Here is a 21,779-nt window from a genome sequence, read left to right as displayed (position 1 = left end):
TTTTGTAGAGGATGGCTGAGATAATGTGTGAAAATGTTTTGGAAAAGTATAAAACTTATGTATTTGAAGAGTGAAGGAGAAAGGTTCTTTCTTTGGCAGTTTAGAGCAATAGTGTCAAGCTCATAGAAGGAGATTTGGCACTCAACCATACATAAGGATCTCACTAGCCATATGATAAAAACCACATGTTAAAACATCATGGTCTGTTGTATTTTTATTTGTTAAATATTCCCCAGTTACATTTTAATCTGCTTTGGAAACACTGAAGCATTGCCAGCAGCATTGAGTTTGTGTTTGCCACTTCTGGTGCAGAAGACCCAAAGACTTCTTGCCAGGCAAGGGCAATATCTCATTACACGACTGATGTTCCTCGTCCATCCACCCAACCACACTCATTTTTCCTCTGCCTAGTGCTTTGATTATTTCTTACAAGTTACCAGTAGCTTTAGGAATAATTACTTACGGCCCTTTCCAGCTCTAAAAAACCAAATGAATCAAAATTTTATATATCCTTAACATAAACCCTGTGAGGTAAGTGGTGTCTTCATTTTATGACATACAACAATTCATAGTGCCTTCATTTTAGAGAGGCGGTGTGTGGTGTGATGGATTGAGAGCCCTATCTTTGGAGCCAGAAAGACCTGAATTTATGTCCCACTTCTGATGTACACTCACCTGTGTGACTTCGAACAAGTTCCTGAGACTTAAGTGTTAGTGAAAGTGCAGACCTGTATTGGGAGAGGGAGTTCCTCCATTGCAAGGTTCTCCAAACTGAAGAAATGATAGGTAATTACTTACTTTATACTCACTGACACATGAAGAAATTTAGGATTGTAGAGCCTAAATGACTCACAAACTGTCTCACAGCTAGCAGGTAAAGGAGGGAAGGTGAAGTGAACATTTATTAAGCACTTGCTATGTGTTAGGCTGCTTTACTGATATTTCAGTTGATCTTTTCAACAACCTCTCGTGAGGTCAGTGCTATTAGGATCTCCATGTGACAGTTGAGGAAACTGAGCCAGACAACGGTAAGTGGCTTACCTCAGGGTCATACAGCAAGTATGTGACAGGAAGCAGTTATACTCAGGTCTTCTTTCTCTAAGCCCGGAACTCGATCCTTTGGGTCACCTAGCCAAGGGGCGCTCATACTCTAATTTTGAGCCTGGCAATGTGACAAAATCATATTTATATTTATTTTTGTCATTCCAAATGGTTCTTTGGAACAAACAAACCTCTTGTGTTTTTACAGCTCTTTTTAGAAAATTACATTTTATTTTCAGTCCTAAGTTCTCTCTTCTATCTCCTCCCCTCCCCCACCCAATAAGAAGGTAAGAATTACAATACCCATTGTACATGTGAAGTCACTCAAAACATTTCTGCAGTAATGTTCTGGAAAAACAAACAGGAACAAGATAGCGTTAAAAAAAATATGCTTCAATCTGTATTTCAGGTCCATCAGTTCTCTATCTGGAGGTGGATGGCATTTTCCATTGTGAGTCCTTTTGAGTTGTGGTAGATCATTGTATTAATGAGAACTACTAAGTCTTTAAAAAATTTTTTTTTTTTTTTAGAATTTTGTTTTTCCCCAATTATATGTAAAAACTTTATAACATCCATTTAAAAAACTTCATGATGCAAATTCTCTTCCTTCCTACTCTCCCCTTCCCCTTTAAGAAGGTAAACTTAATGATATAATAAGTTATACATGTGTAGTCATGCAAAACATTTCCATATTAGGTTGTGAAAGAAAACAGACAAAACTCAAGAAAAATAAAATTAAAAAGTATGTTTCAATCTGTATTCAGACACCAACCTTTCTTTTTCTTTTTTTTTTTTTTCTTTTTCTGGGGATGGATATCATCTTTCATCAAAAGTCCTTCAGAGTTGTCTTGAATCATTTGTATTGCTGAGTTAGCCAAGTCATTCACCACTGATTGTCTTACAATATTTCTGTTACTTTATACACAGTACATTTCACTTTGCATCAGCTCATGTAAGACTTTCCAGGTTTTTCTGAGAGAATTCTGCTCATCATTTCTTCTAGCACAATGGTATTCTGTTACATTCATATACCATAACTTGTTCAGCCATTCCCCAGTTGATGTGCATCCCCTCAATTTCCAATTCTCTGCTGCCAGAAAACAGTGGCTATAAATATTTTTTGTACTTAAGTCCTTTAACTTTTTGTTTTTTATCTCTTTTTGGATACCAACCCAGGACTACAAAGTCTTTCACAATTGTTCATCTGTATAATGTTTCTGTTTATAAATTGTTCTCCCAGTTCCGTTCACTTCATTTTAAATCAGTTCATACTGATCTTACCAAGTTTTTCTGAAAACCATTGTTTCATATGGCCCAATACTATTCTATCACATTTTTGTGTTACGCCATTCTCCATTTGATGGGCATCCCCTTAGTTTCCAGTTATTTGCCAGTACAAAAAGAATAGCTATAAATACTTTTGTACACATGCTTCTTTTTCCTTTGATCTCTTTGAGGGACAGGCCTAGTAGTAGCATTGATTGATCAGTGAGTATTGCATAGTTTTACTTTTGGGACATAGTTCCAAATTGTTCTCCAGAATGGTTGGACTAGTCCACATCCCCAACTAGAGTGCATCAGTGTATTTTCCCTACACCCCCTTCAGCATATTTTATTTTCCTTTTCTGTTATTTTAGTCAATCTAAATGGGTGTGAAATAATACCTTGAGAGTTGTTTTAAGTTGCATTTTTCTAAATGTTAGTGATTCAGAGCATTTTTTCATATGACTTGATAGCTTTGTTTCTTCTCTGAAAACTGTTCTTATCCCTTGACCATTTATCAAATGGGGAATAGCTTTTATCCTTCTATTTGGCTCAGTTCCTCATATGTTTGAGAAATCAGTCCTTTTTCAGAAACTTGCTACAAAAAAAATCACCCCACTCACTGTTTCCTGCTTTTCTTCTAATTTTGGCTGCATTGGTTTTGTTTTTTGAGAACTTTAAAATTTTATTTAATCAAAATTATCCATATCACCTCCTGTGAACCTCTATATCTTATTTAGTCATGAACTTGCAGTTTTTTTCCATGTTTCCCTAATTTGCTTTTGATATCACCCTTTTTTTCTAAATTATTTTGAGCTTATTAATACTATATGGTGTGAGATACTGGTCTATGTCTAGTTTCTGCTATATTCTTGTTTTCCCAGTAATTTTTGTCCAATAGTTGGGATCTTTGGGTTTATCAAACACTGGGTTACTATAATCATTTACTTCTGTATAATGTAAACCTAATTTGTTCCATTGGTGAACTACTCTTTCTTACCTGGTATCAAATTATTTTAATGATTACCACTTTATAGTATGGTTTGAGACCTGGTACTTTTTGCTGGGCTCCCTTCACCTATTTTTTTTAGTTGATTTCCTTGATATTCTTGATTATTGTTTCTCCAGATGAATTTCTTTTCACCTTAGTTCTGTAAAGTAATTCTCTGGTAGATCGGTATGGTACTAAATAAGTAAATTAGTAGCGGTTTGGGGGGGTACATTTTTATTGTTTCTCTACCTGTGAGCAACTGATTTCTCTAATTTTTTGTAATTGTGTTCATCGAGTTCCTGTGTGTCTTGGGTTTTATCAAGTATTTTGCTGTCTGTAGTTATTTTAAATGCAGTTTCTCTTTCTATATCTTACTGTTGCATTTTGTTAGAAATAATAGAAATGTTGATGTTTTATGTGGGTTTGGTTTATATCCTGCAACTTGAAGTTACTATTTTGACTGGTATTTTGGTTGATTTTTCTGGGGTTCATATCATCTACAAAGAGTGATAGTTTGTTTCCTCATACTTTGTGTTTATTCCTTTGATTTCTTTTTCTTTTTGCTATAGCTAGCACTTCTATTCTAGTACAATATTGAATAATGGTGATAATGGACATCCTTGTTTCACCATTGAAAAAAGGCAAGAGTTCTAGTTTATCCACTTTATAGATAATGCTTGCTTTTGGTTTTAGATAAATACTTATTTTAAGAAAAGCTCCATTTATTCTTATACTTTCTAGTGGTTTATTAGAAATGTTATTGTACTCAGCTCTTTCTAATGTGCTAAGTTAAGCCAACCTGAGCATTGTGTCAACACTGGATAGAATGCTGAACTGGACTGGAAGACCTGTGTTCAGATCCTTCCTCTGACCCTTACTAGCTGTCACCATGGGCAAGTCATAAGCATCTCTATGCTTTAGTTTGTTCATCTGTAAAAGGGGGGAAATATGGTGTAGTATTTAATTCATAAAACTGGGACAGACTCATGAGATGTGTAAAGCACTAGTCAGACATGAAAACTCTTTGTTTTTTAACATGTCAGTTAGGGGACAGCTAGGTGGCACAGTGGATAAAGCACCAGCCCTGAATTCAGGAGGACCTGAGTTCAAATTCAGCCTCAGACACTTGACACTAGCTGTGTGACCCTGGGCAAGTCACTTAACTCTCATTGTTCCACCCCAAACAAACAAACATGTCAATTACTGTATTTCCAGGTGTGAGTACAAGAAATGGTGTTTGAGTTGACCAATGGCAGTCCTTTGGCACATGGCCTTATATACTCAATGAGCTTTGTTTAGACTTCAGTAACTCAAGGAGCTGCAGCACAAGTGTATGTATTCCTTACACATATGCAGAGTGCAGTAGTTCTATAGAACTTTATAGGTGATCTTTGAGAATAGTTGTGGTTGAAGAATTCATCACCTCACCACCAACCTGGGGATGGACCTTGGTGAATTGAGACTGCTTCTCTAATGACAAGTATCATCACTAATTGAGCCTGAACACCTTTCCACCTTGTACAGGACCTGCAGGTGCTTGCACTCCACACCAAGAAGCATCACCAGAATCCCTTGGTGGGGAGATGCTTAACAAGTGTTAAACAAATGGAACTATACATTGCAGCACACTGAGTCTGATAGGCCATGTGCTGAGGGACTTCAATTGGTCAATTCAAATGCTGTTTCTTGTACTCATGCCTAGAAATGCAATAACTGACATGTTAAAAAAAAAAAATGTGGCACCAGATTAGATTAATGCTAAATTAAATTCTCATAGGAGAATCAAGTGGATAGAAAAACTCTGAAACCAAATCTCCCCTTGGAATCCCCCAAGATAGTTTGCATGTGGCCTATCCTGTTTTGGTTTTAGATAGAAACTTCTTATTTTAAGAAAAGCTCCATTTATTCCTATACTTTCTAGTGTTTTATTAGAAATTTTATTGTACTCAGCTCTTTCTAATGTGTAAGAGTTAAGCCAACCTGAGCGTTGTGAACTGAAACTCCCTAAGAGGAAGGATTATTGAAAGGACACAAGTCAGTGATGGCACATATTAGGTGTTTTTAACTGATGTCAAGATGGTCAGCTTAGCAACATGGTGCTATTGTAAAATAGGATTCATTTATAGTTGCTTGTGTCATGGGCAGTTTTAATTCTTTTATTTATTTATTTTTATTTATTTTTGGTGAGGCAATTGGGGTTAAGTGACTTGCCCAGGGTCACACAGCTAGTAAATGTTAAGTGTCTGAGGTCAGATTTGAACTCAGGTCCTCCTGATTCCAGGGGCTGCTGCTCTATCCACTGCGCCACCTAGCTGCCCCTCATGGGCAGTTTTAAAACATCTGTGTTCATATTGTAGGATAGGGTGTACTTCCTTTTAATCGGGTGGTTTCCTTGTTAGTCCCTTTGAAGTCATTGTTAACATTGTAACAGCAAGTGAAAACCATTACTAATCCATGCCATTTTCTGCATTAGTTTTGAGTTTCAAGTCAGTAAAGCACTAGTAAGAAAACAACTCAAATCTCATTCAAGCAAATGCTGTACCTGTGGGGCAGCAGCAGTGTCCAGAGTAATGATCTTAGAAGCCACGTCAGGCCGGGATCCTAAAATTGGTTTAGGTGTCTTGGGACTATGTGACCTGCCCAGGGTCACACAGCTAGTAAGTGTCAAGTGTCTGAGGTCGGATCTGAACTCAGGTCCTCCTCAATCCAGGGCCAGTGCTCTATCCGCTACACCACCTAGCTGCCCCGACTATGTGCTTCTTAATACCAGGGAGGGGAAGGTCCTCAGTTTCCTTCTCTCTTCTTTCCCCCACCCAAGCACTCTCTTTCCATGGTGACAAGACTCTGGAGAGAACTCCATGCTGCAGTTTTTTCATCGGGTCCCTTCTAAAGATGATTGCCTACTTCCTGCTAATCCAAGGGAAACTATCAGCAGATAGCCTTCACTTTCTGGAAGGAGTCCCCTTGAAAACAGCCCAGTGCAGGTGTGGCCTGCTCTGCAACATCTCTCCCTTTATAGAAATGAATTAGGAATAAAGCATTTATTGCATAATGTTTTGCCCTGTGGGCAACCTTTCAAGGTAGTCCATATTTTGCTCATTGAGGTATATACCTGTATTTTCTCCTGATTGGTATTTTGTTTACTAGGCTTTCATCATTTTGTCCAAAGTTTCTTCCAGGATAGATTTTGAAAACGAAAGGGTCAATCTCATAACCAAAAAAAAAGGACTGGTGTCCTTGTGGGAAATATCTATGCAGACAGAGCAGCTAACAATTGGAGAAATTAGTTTCTTTAAAATGTCACAGCTTGGAGTGTTGTGTAAGTAGCCCATAAAGTATCTTTTAGAAATTTATTTCGGCTGTCTCATAATTTTATAGTTGTTCTTTTTCCTTTAAAAATCACAAATGCCACTCTTGTGGACAGCATTACAGCATGTCATAGTTAAATCACCCACAGCACCAGTAGGGTTTCCAACATGATAAAAGAGGACTGATGGAGAAAGCAGCCCTGTGAGCTAATTTGGGGTGAATGGGTTTACATATCTATTTTTAGTTATTGTCAATACGGGCTTTCATTTGCAAAGATTTGTTTTGGCATGAATCACTCCTCTGGGTTTGCATTTGAAGAACTGGGAGTTAAAATAACCAACTTGTTTTCATCCTCTCCCCAAACATTCGCCCTCCCCTCTTAGCCCAGCCATTCTGTACACAGAGACCCTATCCCATGAAGCACTCCTTCAGGGAGGTTATGGAGGGAGGGTAGGTAGAGGGGGTGGGGTTACTGCTCATGCTGACATTTCTTCCCTTCCAGCCTCTATTTTCCACCCTGAACTGCTCAAGTTCTGATGGGTGGCAACTGAGTCACCAGACAAAATTAACTTGTAAGAAGGGGAGGAACAGGGTGAACTGGCAGTGCTGTCAAGTGGCTGTGTTGTAATATATGGGGGGGGGGGCGGGGGGTGTTAGTAATCCAGATGAAAACTTTCAAACTCCCTAAAGGCATATTATTTCCTTAGGGTCTGAGTGAGAGAACAATTGGGTTCAGTTCTTCCAACCAGCCTTTGTCCATTGTTCTTTGTCCTGTTGTTACCTTTTTTATCCCTTGTTTTGAGTCTGGCTCCAACTTTCCTTGCTATGTATGTCGGTTTCTAAAGTCCTTTGGAGAAGGGACCCTAGGGTCATTTGGGCCAATTTCCTAATTTGAGAGAAAAAAGAGAAAAAGACATTTCAGGCTGGTCTAGGTAAATGACTTGTCTAACAGCTCAGTTTACTATCTATCTGCTTTTGGTACTTTGTGAGATTCTGTCCCACTTTGTTCTTCTCACTGATGCCTTGACCTGAAACTCTCAGCCCCTCTAAGAGATGTGTAGCCAAACACTGAGCAGAACAAAACGTTGATACTGGAGTCTGAAGACCCAAGTTCGAACTCTGCCTCTGATACATGACTTCAGGCAAGTCACTTAACTTTCCTTTGTGTCAGTTTCCTAAACTGTAAAATTAAGGGCTTGGAGTCGATGATGGACTCTCAGGCCCTTTTTTCAGCTCTACATATTTGATCCTATAGATAGCCTGTTCAATGAGAGCTACCCCCAAACCTGGCCTAGGTTGCCAGTGAGTATATGGTCTCTTTTACAGCAAGGAGGATGTGGCCACCAAAGGAAAAACTTAGTCGTTCTTTTTTAGCCATTTTAGGACACTGCTTCACAGCAGTACCTGATGTATGGCTTGAGTTGAAGCTTTGGTTTTCCATTGGGCCTTAACTTTGGAAAGAGAACTACAAAGCACTGTCTTGTGTGGGGTAGTGAAAAAAGCATCCAGGAATCCAGAGATCTGGGTTCTAATCCCAGCTCTGGCATGAGTTCTGTGTTGTCAGGAAATCATTATAAATGGCTCACAATCTTTTGGCATTTTGTAGTTTACAATGTTGCTTTCTAACCAACAACCTCATGAGCTGTGGGGGGTCCAGTTTTACAGTAGCTGAGCTCAGGAAACAGATTATTTATTTGTTCATTTAAACATACAATTAGGTCTTTTCCTTTTTAGAAAAAGTGGTTTGTTCTTGTACTATACTTACTGCCTATCTAAGTTGTTTCATGAACTGTTGGAAGCTCCATTTTCTCATCTGTGAAAAGGAGGGATTGGCTAGATGAGAACCAAAGCCCTTAGAATGAAAATGCTTTAGCTCCACAATTGCTACTTGCAAAGGATGAGTATATTTCCCCTACCAAACCAGTGAGGCTCCCAACCAAGACTAGTCAAACTTCTTAGTGAAATAAATACATGTTGGAATATAGCTTGCATTGAATGGCGTGATCATGAAGCATGCTGTTCGGGTGGCCTGCTTTAGTGGAACCAAGAGAGCACAGTCTTTCCCTCATTCCTTGGGATCAGTTCATATTTGGTCAAAGCTATTCAGTTTGTATTTAAGGAAAAGAGCAGTGGGGTTCATGTTTTCATTTGCATTTTGTCAACTGAACTCCTTAATGGCTTGAGGACTTCTCCAGTTTGGGAAAGAACAGCGACATGTGAGAGGATGGTGCAAGCCTAACAGCTGCCCTTACATTCCAAGGATAGCTTCTGAATGATTTCAGTCTTTTTTAGCCCAAGAGAATATGGGCAGATTAGTCTTGTTTTATTTTTTTTTATTATTTGGCCTTTTATTAGGGTGTTGCTTCTGCAATCCGGGAAAGGTGCTTGACCAATTGTCACCCAGGTTTGCAATGTTGGTAACTTTCAAATAAAATTCAAGTCTCTTTTTGAGTATGAGAAAATTGGGGCAGCCTGGATTTACGAGGTTTCATAACTTGATTCTCTGTGGAGTTTTTGTGGTGTTAGCTAATTCAGTTGATAGTGAGAGTCCCCAACAGAAATGCAGTATTTGAGAACCAAGACGTTTTTGAAATGTTTGGAGAATTGCTTACATGGAGATGCCGAAGACTTAACGATAGTCATCTATCTGCTTTTTGGTTCATAAGTAAGACTTGAATGTTGCTACTGGGGACTTACTGAAGCTTATCCTAATTTGGTGAAACTGCCCTTGTGTGCTTATTAGGGGCGGTGAGAAAGTGGTTCTAAGTTGTTTTCATTCCACTAAACCAAAAGAAAGCCAAAAATCTATTCAGATAGTTGTCTAGCATTACCTAGTTTAAACAAAAATGAGGCAAAAGCAATAAAGCAGAAATAAAGCCCAAATTCTGCCTTCAAAGAAGCTGGGTTCAGATTCCAGCTCTGCCACTTAAGACCTGTGATTTTGGGCAAATTGCTTAATTTCTGGTCCAGTTTCCTCATCTGTAAAGTGAAAGAGTTGAACTTGACCTTCCAAGGTCTCACCTAACTCTAAATGTCTGGTTTTTTGAACTCATGATCTTAGGCATATTTGAATTCTGAGTATCATGTTTGGAGTCAGATCTGTTTGAGTCACCTGTTAGCAATATACACAGTGTATATGTCTATATCTGCCTCCAGCATTTTGCAATCCTTAAAGCATTAAATATCAGCTGTTTTTACCATCCTTAAGTTAAACCAAGGAAATCATGTATCTTTGCCAACCTATGGTATTTGAAAAAAGTTTTGAGAGTTTGTTAATAGTGAGGATGGCTCTCCTATCTTCTAGAACTTTTACTGGCCTTTGAAAAGTTAAATATGTTAAATATGCTGTTATAAGAGATTTGAAATTAACTTTTCTCCCCGTCAGTGCCTGAAGGTGACTAATATTTAAGGAAATACTAGAAAAAGCCAGGACATTAGTCATCATGGGATTAGTACATCCCTCAAGGGCTTAATAGATAATATTCTGAGGCTGAAAAGCTTAATATGGTCGTGAATTCCAAAAGAAATCTGCAAAACCGAATTCTTAGCAAGTGACAAACTAATTGTTCTTCCATACTTTTTAAATTTATGTCTTTTGCTTTTATATTAAAATGATTTCTGGAGATGTATTCGCACTCAAAAACTTAAAAAAGAGAGAGAGAGGTTGCATCAGTGAGCAAGCCAATTTTGTGGGGGGGGGGGCAATTGGGGTTAAGTGACTTGCCCAGAGTCACACAGCTAGTAAGTAAGTGTTAAGTGTCTGAGGCTGGATTTGAACTCTGGTACTCCTGACTCCAGGGCCAGTGCTCTATCCACTGTGACACCAAAGAAAAGACGCATGGTCTTGCCCTCAGAGACCTTCACCTCATGGCAGAGCTTTTCTACAGTAAGTCTCCAGCAGGTGGCATCATTCCAATCGTTACAGTGCTGATTGTGCTCATTGCCTTTTTGCATCCCCACTTCCTAGCACAGTCCCTGGCAGAATTAATCACTCAGTAAATGCTTATTCACTGATTAATCTCTGCATTAGTTCATACTAATCTCAAGTTTCTTTGAATAATAGCTTCTATAATAATATTAATAGCTAGCATTGACGTAAGTTCATATATGTAAGCTTATTTGTATACTGTATATTATGTTATATAGGTTTGTATATTTTACAAGGTTTGCAAAGTACTTTACATATGTTTAGGTATTTGGTTCTCACAACAAACTTGTGAGGTGGGTGCTACCATTGACACCTTTTTACAGATAATAAGCAGACTGAGGTCAGTTGTGACTTGCCTGGATCACACAGTATATGAGGCAGGATTCAGTCAAGTTTTCCTGATTCCAAGTCCAGAGCTCAATCCATTGTGCCCCCAGCTGCCTCATTTGTTTTCTGTTTTACAGAAATATTCCATTGCATTTCATATACCTCGGTTTATTCAGCTCTTCCTCACTTGTTTGGCACTAACTTTGTTTGACTACCACAAAAAGTGGGGTGCCTCATGGTATTTGGGTATTTTGGACCCTCCTTCATATTTTGAGTGGAAAAAGTTAACTTCAGATGGTTAACTAGTTTATACCAGGGTCCTGTATACCACTGACCATTCCTAATCTTGACCAACCCTACTTCCTTTAGATGGCTTTTTATAAAAGACACTGCCACTCTTTTAGAAAGAACTATTTCCCTATCCCCCAAGACTGATTGGTAATCCTGCCAAATTGTTCTTTCACCTTGCTAAACTTATGTCATAACACATGCTCATAGTGTTATATCATGTTCCTTCAACATAACCATATAAAATAACAACCAAAATTTAAAGTTAATTTTAAACTTTGAAGTTTGCCCTCTTCACCCTGAGGGCATTGAGACTTAGCCTACAAGGAAACATTTCTAGACCTGTGCTTTAGGTTGTCAGTTTTATTAGCATTCATTTTTTTCTCTTTTTCCCCCAGCCCAACATAAGTTCTTTCAGGCCTGTGCTAATTTTTATAGTTGATCTAATGGCGCATTTATTATTACCAAGTATAAAAATAGAACCTCAGCTCCAGAGAAGTTGAACTTACAACCTGAATGTCAACTTTGGGGTTGAGTTCTTGAAGGAAGGTTGTGAATTATCACAAGACAGAGTACAGCTGTCAAGAGCCCAAACCCTCTAGGTTGAAAGGTTTCCAGTATTGAAGTCACTTTGTATGGTAGGCAGAGAAGAGACACTTTGGGGAGACCGTCCTTTATAATGCTGATGGTAGGGGTACAGTCCTAAAACTCTTTCAAGGCTCAACATTTGTTGCTACTTAGTTATGTTTTAGGGAGAATGATTTGATCTGTTATAGCTACATCTGTAATGACAAGTGTGTTATTGTGGGTTTCTGTCTTTTTAATCAGTCATTTGCCCTAACAACACATACTGCCAATAACAAGAAGTTCCCTCCCAAATATATATCTTTTGTTACTGGCTTTTTTTCCCCAGTGTCCGTAGGATACTTATATAACCCAAAGAAATTAATCCTAATCTTGGTTGCCCCTTTTGTAAATTTGTTTAGTGTGGGACTAAAAAGAGAATTACAATTGCCTTATTGGCTAATGATAATAGTAATAACTAGCACTTTATAGAGAATTTTAAAGTTGGCAAAGTACTTTACATGTTATCTCATTTGACCCATAAAACAATTCTGGGAGGCAGGGATCACGGTTTTTTTAACCCCCATTTTATAGGTAAAGGAAACTGAGACCCGGAAAAATTATGTGATTTATCCATAGTGTTATAGTTAATATCAGAGGTGGGATTTGAATCCAGATCTTACTGAAGTCCAGAATTATATCAACCAATCTTGCTGCCTCTCCAGATAAATATAACTCTTCTGTTCTGAAAATATTAATCTTTCTTATCACCTGTTCTCCTGTCACACACTTTGCAATTTCAGCTATGTAGAGATGAACTATGTATATTTTCTTAGTTGGAAATATAATCTTTATGCCATGTAAAAGATGGAATGGTTAATTATTAACTTAGTTGATGAGGGCATGGAGTCACTGAGGTTTCTCTTGGATCCTCTTCCTCCCTTCTGTCCCCTTCATTTGGATCAGGTAGCCTTTTCTCTGATATTGTCTGTACTGTAGACCATGTGTCAGCTGGTCTCAAGGGCAACTGGTGAAGCATGTGGTTAGGTGTAGGCAAAGTCCATCTCCTTTACTAGAAAAACAACTTCAATCTATGAAGCCATCATGGTGCATGGGCCAATAATATTCACATAATAATAGCTAACATTTATATAGCAATTTAAGGTTTGCAAAGCACCGTACTATAACATTTGATTCTTAGGACAGCCCTACTGTTGTCAGAAAGGAAGACCCATTAGATCACATGAGAGCTTTATAAATATAATATATGGCTGGTTCCAATTTGAATATTACCTTCTAGGTATTTCTGGAAATTTCACACATTCATTTGCAACCAGTCTACTCCCTCCCCTGCTATTAAACTTTGCTTCTTTTAAAATTGCTTTTTAACACAGGAGAGTTATCCATTTAATAGGCCTAAAATGGTATAAACCTGCTGGGTGCCATTAGCTGCAGAGAAAAGTAAGTACTAGTCCTATTTGGCAGTTAAATGAGGTTCTGTGGCATAAGAGCACACAGACTCTTTACTGAGTAGGTACCAACCTCTATGGTGGCCACAGCTTTGTCATCAGTGCTGCAGCGAGAGGCAGTTGCATCTCATGAGAGTGCTCAACAAAATCTCTCTGGTCTCTTGTTAGGCCTTGAAAAGAGCTACCCTGTAGCCCTCTGCCCAGTAAAAGGTCTGGGAGTAATATCCACAGTCAGTCAACAAGCATTCATTAGGTGGCCACTATATGTGCCAGACACTACACTAGACACTTGGGATACAGGGAATACAAAGGATATCCCTCTATTTCCTTAGCATTTACATTCTAACAGGGAGAACAATAAGGGTGGGCAGGCAGGAGTCACTGTCTTCACAATGCAGGGCATTCTAGGTTTTAAAACAGTTTTCCATGTGGTTAGAAGAAAACCAGATTGCAGTTGGTCACCCCTGCAAGGGTTGACAAAAGGTAGATATGGTGTTGCCCCCTTATAGATTCCAATTTTGCTGGAAGTTCTCCTTCATCACATTTCTGGGCTTGGATTGTTGTGAAGCATTTTGTCTGAGCTACTGCAAATAGGTGAAGTCTCTACCAGCAAACAAACACATTATCCATCGTCTTGAAGAGAACACTTCTAAGAAACACTGGGAGCTGTGTTTTGTTTGCTTTGAGCTCTTCATATACAATATTGCCCTCTGCTGGTAAATAACTCAGAAAAATTGTTTACAGGATGGCTTTTTCTCCCTACTTTCCTAGCTGTTTGGCCTACTTTCTAATATATATCCACTGGAGGAGAAAACTACTCTTCTCCTTCCTCTGAGCCACCCGTCCTGCAACCAAAACAATATCTCCAAAAAAGCTTTTCACAGAGTGAATTCTCACTGCCATACACACTCTAGGGTGGTGTGTCAAACTGAGATAGAAATGGAACCACGAAACTTCATAAAGACATATTAACTTATATTTTGTTAAATATTTCCCAATTACTTTTTAATCTGGTTCTGCTGCACCCTGGAGTGTGATGTACCACTGACCTCCTATTTAACATCTCTGCTCCAGAGCAGTGGTCTGCTCCCTGCCCCTGGGAAAAAATAATTTTCCTTTCTCCCCAAGCCTTGAAATGGGTAAGATGGTACAGTGTGAAGCCTCTGGGCTTAAACAAAAGTTAACTCAGAGGGGCCACTCCTGTCAAGAGACTCCCCTCCCCATTGGCAATTTGGGGCAAACATTGGCTCATTATCCAACATGAGAGTTTTACTGATATACAGAGAGCTGGGTTCCAATTTGAATATTACTTTTGTGATTCATTAATTTGTTAGCTGTGGTATCGTGGCCTGCAATTCGACATTACATTCCTATTCCCCTCCTCCCCCCAAACAGACTAGAAAGCTAATCACTTAAATATCCAATGTAACTGTTGCCTGTATATTTAAAATGGTTTCAGGGCCATGACTGCTTTTCTCAGGTGGACGCTGAGTCTGTAAGTGATTCTCTGAGGTGTGGAAGGGCTGACCAGACGCTAGGGATTCTGGAGCCAGTCGAGCCAGCCAAGGGGCAGGTTGGTGCTTTTCTAACAGTGGCACTCACATTCTGTAACTGTAGGTGGTCCTCATGTATCATATGGCAGCTACGCGGGGCAGGCCTGGCTCTGGTCCCTGGCCTTGGCATCATGGGTGTGGGCCTTCTTTGACAAATCTTGAGCCAGTGGACAGGAGCACAGGAGAAATGGGCTCCTGGGACAGGGACAGTCTGGTTTTCTGACTTGAGACTTTTTTCCCCTGTGCCAGCCACAGTTAATTAATGCCTCAGTCTTGTATAAGTTGTATAAGTATAAGGGGTTGCCCTAGATAATCTCTAAGGTCCCTTTCAGATCTAAATCCCCTACCTCCCAATTCCCATGAATTTTTCTAAGTCTGTGACAAGCAGGAGAAAGAAGGGTGAGAGAAGTGCTTAGCAGCGTTACCCGGTATCTGCCAAGCAGAAGAGCTTCCCTTAACTCTCTTGCTTGCCTCCCTCCCTCCCCCCACAGCTCTTTCCTTTACCTATTCAGAGCAGAACAGGTTTGGGAAGAAAGAAAAGCCAGGAAAAAAAAAATAGATCTTACCCTTGGCAATCAACAGCTCCGAGTCCCTGTGTGGAGTTTGCTGAGTCACTACCCAAAATCCATCCTTACGTGACCAATAACTTTTCTTGAAGACAGCAGCGTGAAATCTTGGGAGAATGTTGGCTTCGTTTGCTTGAATTTCTGTGTCACTCAGTTCTGGGAGCCTCTGTTTCCTAAGCTACAAAAATGGCAACAACACATAGGCCTCACCTATGGACTTGGTTAAACTTTAATGTGTAATTGCTTATGCAAGTATGAGTAAGTGATTTCTGCCCTGGCTTGGGGGTGGCCAGCTAGCTGGACTTCTAGACAAGGTGATATCCAAGGCTTACAAATCTAAGCTCAGCTGTCAGCGCCATGAAAAGGCTTCTTTTTACGGGCTGTGTGATCCTCGCTCAGCCTCATTTACCTCAACTATAAAAAAGGTATAATAGTATATACCTCAAAGGATCAAATGAGTTTGTGTAAGTGCTACATAAATGTTCACTGTCATTTATTACCCAAAGATGAGAGAAAACAAATCAGGTTTGAAAAATGAGAGAAAAAATGTTTTTCTCCTCATTTCCATTACTCATTCCAGTGAAATAACTGTACATTCTGTGCCTGGTAATCCTCCCCAGCAGCCTGAATGAAAGAGATCATGGCTTAGTTAGTGGATTGCCTCAGTCAGGAAGATCAGCTTTGGAGGCTTGTGAGTTGTAGAGAAGGAGCTGGCCTTCATTGGTTGAGGGCCAGTGCTCACTAAGGGGTTCCATGGGCCAATAAAATGATTGGCTTTGTTGTGTGCCCTTCCACGCTCCCTCTATCTATCCCCGCTTCCCCTTCCCAAATATACAGCTTTGCTAAAGGTATCTGTAATTTGGGAAATGGTGGTACCTGTCGTCCTAACTCGCTCTTAAATCCTCCCTCCTCCCTAGGATTGTGTCCTCATAGATTTTAAACTGGAAGGAATCTTAGAGATTCTAGTCCAATTCTCCCAACCCTCCATCTTATAAATGAAGAAACAGGGGGCCAGAGATGTCCCACAGTGAGTAATGAGGTGTTCTGACCACACTGCCCCTTGTACTTTATCCCCTCACTCCCATTCCTTCTGCCTGCCTCTTTAAAGGTTCCAGGAGGCATTGGAAGTAATCCACAGTCACGGAGAATCAGGAAGCAGCCAGGCTTTTCTGAGCCCGGAGCATGGCAAATGGCCAGGGCCTATGGCTCTGTGACTCAAACACAGATGCTTTCACAGTGTCACAAAGTACCATGGTCAGAAGGAAAAGCTTCCTCTAGAGTGGGTGACAGCAGGTGGGGAACAATTACTGGCTAGTCTCCTGCTGTTTGGTCGTAGTAATCTGAATAGATCTTAATGTTCACACCTATTTGGGAGAGATTTACAGCATTCATGTTCTTACACATCCTTGTGGGTCATTTCCTCCCTCTCTGCCCCAGCCCCCACCCATCTATTGGCAAAAAGGTCATTAAGTCACAGATCTCACCAGTGACAGGAAACTCCTGGGTGGGGTGGGAGTCGGGTTAGAGACTTTCTCCTGCTCTCCTGCAGGTCCATCTGTATATTTTAGTGCCTTAGACCAGCATTCCATACCTTTCCTCTGACTGCCTTTGCACAAGGCTGGCTCCCACCTACTCCTGGAATGAACGTCTTCCTTGAATTTGCCTCCTGGAATCCTTTAATAAGGCTTAGTCCAGGAGCCACCTTTTCCAGGAAGCCTGACCTGATAAGTTGTTGGGAGAATGCAAGTCCCTTGAAACAATGCCTAGGGCAATGCTTGTTAATCACCTTTATGTTACCCTGTTTAGGAGTGTATATGCTGTTTACATGTTCGATTTTTGTTCTCCAGTGTCTAGTGATTCAGTTTAACACACATTTAATATCAACAACAGTAATATTAGCTAGGATTTATATAGAGCTTTCCAGTTTGTAAAGGGCTTTCTGAATATTATCTCCTGATCTTCACAACCACCCTGGCCAGTAGGAGTTATTATTACCTCCATTTCACAGATGAGGAAACAGGGGTTGAGAGTGTTAAGTGGCTTGCCTAGAGTTCCATGGGTGTCTGTGACAGGATTGAATCTCAGGTCTTCCTGACCCCAAGTTCAGTGTTTTATTAACTATACCATCTATATCATGTACCACTGTACCAGGCACTACTACCGCAAGGCATTGGGGATACCGAGGCAGGATTGAAATAGTCCCAGCCTTCAAAGTGCTTACGTTTTACTGGGGAAATCACTGTGCAAATAGATAATTAAATAAAAGGTAATCTTCCAAAGAAGAGGACACTGAAAATTAGGAGGAGAGGGTGTTAATAAAGGTTTGAGTCGGATAGAACAACGTTTATTGAGCCCTTACAGGCGACATTTCTGGTGCTACCTATTCTTATAGTGGAATACATAATAGTTTAGATAGTGCTTTAATTTGACAAAAATCTTCACATAATTATCATATTCGATATGTATAATAGCTCTGTGAGATAACCATTACAAATGTCATCACCACATCAGGCAGCTGAAGCTCAGAGAGGCTAATTGGCTTGGATACAATGAGGTATCTTCTTGTATGTCCTTCATTCTGGAAGAGGACCATGACATCCAGAGCTGATGTCATGACTTGCAGTGAATTAGATCTTGCACAGCCTTCCCTCACTTCAATCCATCTATCTGTTTCCTGATATATATCTTGCCATTGGACCCAGATGGCTCTGGAGAGAGGACAATGAGGCTGATGACCTTGGTGGCCCTCTTTGAGAACTAAGGACAAACAACAAAATACATCAGGGCCTGGAGATGGCTTCTGATATTTGAGGCAATTGGGGTTAAGTGACTTCCTCAGGGTCACACAGCTAGTAAGTGTCAAATATCTGAGGCTGGATTTGAATTCAGGTCCTATTGACACCAAGGCCAGTGCTCTATCCACTGTGCCACCCAGCCAAGGTATCTAGTAAGTGGTGAACACAGTATGTCCATCTGTAAACAAAGGTATTATACTGTAGTGATGATTTCTGATAATGGGGCATGTATTTTCATTTTTTTAAAAAGATGATTCTTTCTTGCTTTGAACTTTGTTTCCTCAGACCCCAATTTTAGTGGGGAGAACATTCGTTTTATCCAGATAAGAACAGAGTAGTAGCCAATGGTAATTTTGAATAGGGCTAGAAGGTGTTTCTGGATTCTTGGTCCTCATTTTTTCAGTTGCCTTCCATTTCCTTTCCTAGGGTTGGCCATCCTGCTAGCTCAGTAAATAAAGCTTGGATTGGAATGTTGAATGGGTAATGAAGTGCTATTGGTGGTTTGCCCATCATTTACTCAAAGAGGTTTATAAGCTCATTGTGGTGGAAAGATTATTTGCATATGTGAAACAGAGCCCAACGCACATAGTAAAGTGAAAAATTTAATGCAGTATGGATAGCAAGGACCCAAAGGAATGTCCCCAAAAGGTAGAATGTGTTCAAAGTGGAATGTGATTTTGCTTAGTTGAGTATTAAGTCTGCTAATAAGTTCAACAGGCTGTGAGAAGTATCCACTGAAACAAGTAGCAGGGAAGCCCCTTGCAGAAACCAAATTTCATAATGCAACCATGGAAGGAGATCTCTAATGCATAGCATACCTCAGTGGACTAGTATGATAAATGGCAGAATTAGGAGCCAAAGCTGTCATCTTCTTATGCTAAGGCTGGGCTGAAACTGACAGTAAAAATTTAAAAGGGTGTCGTGGGAGGGAGTATAGGGGAAAGGGAGATCAGGAAGCAATACATTGGGGTTTCTGGTGGATTGCTAAATCAGGTCTGTCCATAGTGTGATGGCTACATAGTCAGTTGTAGGCAACCCAAAAAGCCAGTGTAGCAGCTATATTAATAGACATAATATCTAGGTCTAGGGAGGCATGCGTTCATGCTGAACTCTTCTTGTCCAGAACATCTCTGGACGTATATTGTGTCTAGATCTAGGTATCATATTTAATAAGGTTAGGGATAAGACAGAGAACATGGAGAGGAGGCCTAACCAAGATGGTGACCAGCAACCACGCCAGAAGGCAATCGCTTGAAGGAACTGGAAATAGCCCGGAGACGGGAAGGTTCAGAGGGACAAGATAATCAGTTTCCAGGTATTTGAAGGGTTTTAATGGACAATGGGGATTGGATTTGTTTGTTCTGTATGGCTGCAAAGGACAGGACTAGGACCAGTCACTGGAAATTATAGTTTCTTGGCTCAACATAAAGAAAAACTGACTGATGAGTGGAGGAAGTGATCGCCAGGTAACTCTGAGTGTTAGAACAAAAATTCAGTTAGCACTTTCTGGAGTGGTCGTACAAGCCTCTTTGTGATTTGAATGGGGGTTGGGTCAGATTGGCTCTGAGATCAGTTTTTCGCTCTTTAGGGTTTTATGTAGCCGTATAATTGATGCCATATTGCCTGCTTTCTCAAGGGGTGGGGGAGGGGCAGGAGGGAAGGAGAGAATTTGGAATTCATAATTTTAAAAAACCTGAATTCTAAAAACAAATAATAAATTAGAAAATAAGAGCAAAGGGAAAAGGGGAAGAAAGATTTTATGTAGGAGTAGCAGCTTAGAAAAGAAATGAAAACATCTGGTGTGTGATATATGTATTCAAAGCCACATTTAAAAAGTGCTCTCTTAACACTGACTAGGAGTTTCTCTCTTGGGATCTTAGATTGGGAGCTAGCAGGGACCCTAGAGATGACTTAATCCAGCTCTCCTATTTCAAAAATGAGGAACCTGAGTGTTAGAAAAGGAAAGTGACCGACAAGGGTCAAGACATTGACATTGCAAGAGCACCCATTCTCCTACACCATATGATCTCCCGGGGTTACATGGCCCAGTGAGTGGGAAAACCCCTGGGCATGGCGCCATCTTGGAGAGCTGGCTCTGTATTTCACCTGTCTCGTGTAACCTCTGTAGCTAGCCTAATGGAGAGCCTAGTACCTGAAAGTACCTTAATACGTTCTCTGTATTAGGCTTAAAATGCAAAATGCTACATGACCATAAACACTTTAAAAACTGTTACATCTTCCACAGTAATTAATAAGGTACATATTAAGTTTTCTGTACTTACATGAGTTCTTGAGGTCCTCGCGTATCTGGCATGGTTTAGGTGTGGCTCTGCTTCTGGCAGGAGAAGGGACTAGTTAACTTTTAAACATTCCAAATCCGGGACCCATCCCCCAAACCGTGGCCTACATTTGCTCTTTTTTTTTTTTTTTTTTGAAGTGGGATTGGTTCAACAGCCTATTCCTTACCTTAGGTAGAAAGAAACTGAATGGTTGGCCAGGGGTTAACATTTGAAGCCAAAGGATCTTGTTGTTGGGTAACTGTTATTAGCAACTCTGCTGTGCTATGTTGACTGGCAACTGACTCATTGCCAGGGAAACCACCTAGATCAAAGGGAAGAGCCTGGTGAGCTTCCGGAAACTTGGTCACCAGAACCCCTTCCTATCTACCCTTCTATTCAGTTTCACAATCAGGGTTTTTGAAATGTGTCCCAAACACTCTGCCCTTAGCACCAGGATGTAGTGGTGCTTCGCCTAATGTAGTACAATTTTCTACAGCTTTCCCCCACTCCCTTTTACAAGGAAGTAGGCTGTGGGCTAGTTGGGAGCCAGGTTTGCATTTTGTTCACTGTGAGGCTTTAACTCACCCTGCAGGCAGAACATTTTAGTTTCTACGCTTGCTGCATCATACCCCAGAAACCCCAGATGGGGCGAAACCGGTTTCCAGTAGCCACCTCAGCTTTGGTGGGGAAACTCCTTTTGTGGCTGAATCATCTGGTCTTTTCCATTATCCCAGTTAGGTTCTGTCTGTAGGGACCTGCTTGAAGATTCAAGTTTCCGAAATGTTCCTTTGAAGCCATTGCCTAGGTATTCATGGATAGTCCATTATTGGGCTTTTGCTTCATTTTGTTTTCTTAAACTAAGCCCTCTAAAGAACCCATCTGGTCCAATCCCCGAAGACCAGAGAATGAAGTGATTCGTTAGGTGGAAGCCACTTTATTAGGAAACACCATCTACCAGCTTCTTAAAATACAAATCAAAAGTTCTCTCCTACTGGTGATTTGCAGGCCACATGGTTTAATAGAGGCACATTGGACAAGTTAGGACCTAGGTTCCAATAACTATTCTGTCACTAATTAGTAGCATAACCATTAGGAAAGTCATCTCTCCTCTTTGGGACTTGGTTTTCTCATCTCTACAGTGAATTGGGACAGTGGTCTGCCCAGGGTTAACTACAACCTTAAATCTCTAAGGCCTCTTCCAGCCTTCAATCCTTATCCTGTAATGTTCACAATGGAAAGAGTATTGACTTTAGAGTGGAGGGACCTGGGTTCAAATCCAGTCTGTTGCTTAACTACCAGTGTGACTGTGGGCAAGTCACAACCTCCCTGAACCTTATTAGTTTCCTCATCTATAAAATGAATTATATTATTGATTAGATGACTTCTGAGCTTTGTAGCTATGATCC

At 40.3% G+C, this 21,779-nt stretch overlaps 1 protein-coding gene and 1 long non-coding RNA gene across 3 annotated transcripts in view; one reads left to right on the top strand and one right to left on the bottom strand.

Annotated features, from left to right (window-relative positions):
• DNAJB6 (DnaJ heat shock protein family (Hsp40) member B6) overlaps nt 1-21,779 on the top strand; it is a 121,493-nt gene that overhangs the window by 82,847 nt on the left and 16,867 nt on the right. The gene's annotated exons all lie outside the window — the stretch shown is intronic.
• LOC122727579 lies at nt 4,959-20,478 on the bottom strand. The gene is made up of 3 exons (XR_006353153.1): nt 20,377-20,478; nt 15,300-15,477; nt 4,959-7,490 (listed from the first exon to the last, which is right to left on the bottom strand). It is a non-coding gene; the product is annotated as an uncharacterized LOC122727579 (long non-coding RNA).

This window comes from Dromiciops gliroides, chromosome 5 (genome assembly GCF_019393635.1).
Source record: "Dromiciops gliroides isolate mDroGli1 chromosome 5, mDroGli1.pri, whole genome shotgun sequence".
Classification (NCBI taxonomy): domain Eukaryota; kingdom Metazoa; phylum Chordata; class Mammalia; order Microbiotheria; family Microbiotheriidae; genus Dromiciops; species Dromiciops gliroides.
The sequence above is the reverse complement of the archived record's forward strand: the minus strand, read 5'-3'. Positions and strand labels throughout refer to the sequence as shown.